This window comes from Odontesthes bonariensis, unplaced genomic scaffold (assembly GCF_027942865.1).
Source record: "Odontesthes bonariensis isolate fOdoBon6 unplaced genomic scaffold, fOdoBon6.hap1 scaffold_143, whole genome shotgun sequence".
NCBI lineage: Eukaryota > Metazoa > Chordata > Actinopteri > Atheriniformes > Atherinopsidae > Odontesthes > Odontesthes bonariensis.
The window spans coordinates 26084-27500 of record NW_027457378.1 but is presented as its reverse complement, the minus strand read 5'-3'; positions in this window follow the sequence as shown (position 1 = coordinate 27500).

The following is a 1417-nucleotide window of genomic DNA, read 5'->3' as shown; positions in this document are numbered from 1 at the left end:
CGGCCCTAGGGCCTGGAGCCCGGTTCTCCTTAACCCTAACCCCAGCTCTAACCCTAACCCGGCTGGAGGGCATGGAGCCCGGTTCTCCTTAACCCTAACCCCAGCCCCAGCCCCAAACCTAACCCTAACCCGGCCGGAGGGGCTGGAGCCCGGTTCTCCTTAACCCTAACCCGGGGTCGGCTTGTTTGAGAAAGAAACCCAGGAATCGCCTTCTTTTCCCGAGTTAAGACGAAATACGGATTTTTGTAAAAAAAGATTTCCTTGGGCCAAACCAAGTTCAGACTCTTTAGTCCTTCATATATAGCCATTCCGAGTAGGTTCCATGCACAAAACCTCTTTAAATGGCCTTTTTTTGACAAAGAAACCCAGGAATCGCCTTCTTTTCCCGAGTTAAGACCAAATACGGATTTTTGTTAAAAAATGATTTCCTTGGGCCAAACCAAGTTCAGACTCCTTAGTCCGTTATGTCTATGTTCATTCTGAGTAGGTTCCATGCACAAACCTCTTTAAATGGCCTTTTTTGAGAGAGAAACCCAGGAATCGCCTTCTTTTCCCGAGTTAAGACGAAATACGGATTTTTGTTAAAAAATGATTTCCTTGGGCCAAACCAAGTTCAGACTCCTTAGTCCGTTATGTATATGTTCATTCTGAGTAGGTTCCATGCTTAAACCTCTTTAAATTGCCTTTTTTGAGAAAGAAACACCGCAAAAGCTTTCCTTTGCGGAGTGATGTCGTTGCGCAGGGCATGAGTGCCTGGATGTTCTGAGAGGGGAGCAGGGATGAATGCCTGACCGAGGAGAGGTGCTGAAACTCGGCCTGGATGTGTGTCTGTGCGCAGGGCATGAGTGCCTGGATGTTCTGAGAGGGGAGCAGGGATGAATGCTGGACCGAGGAGAGGTGCTGAAACTCGGCCTGGATGTGTGTCTGTGCGCAGGGCATGAGTGCCTGGATGCTGTGAGAGGGGAGCAGGGATGAATGCTGGACCGAGGAGAGGTGCTGAAACTCGGCCTGGGTGTGTGACTGTGCGCAGGGCATGAGTGCCTGGATGCTGTGAGAGGGGAGCAGGGATGAATGCCTGACCGAGGAGAGGTGCTGAAACTCGGCCTGGATGTGTCATTGCGCAGGGCATGAGTGCCTGGATGCTATGAGAGTGGAGCAGGGATGAATGCTGGACCGAGCAGAGGTGCTGAAACTCGGCCTGGATGTGTGTCTGTGCGCAGGGCATGAGTGCCTGGATGCTATGAGAGTGGAGCAGGGATGAATGCTGGACCGAGGAGAGGTGCTGAAACTCGGCCAGGATGTGTGTCTGTGCGCAGGGCATGAGTGCCTGGATGCTATGAGAGTGGAGCAGGGATGAATGCTGGACCGAGCAGAGGTGCTGAAACTCGGCCTGGATGTGTGTCTGTGCGCAGGGCAT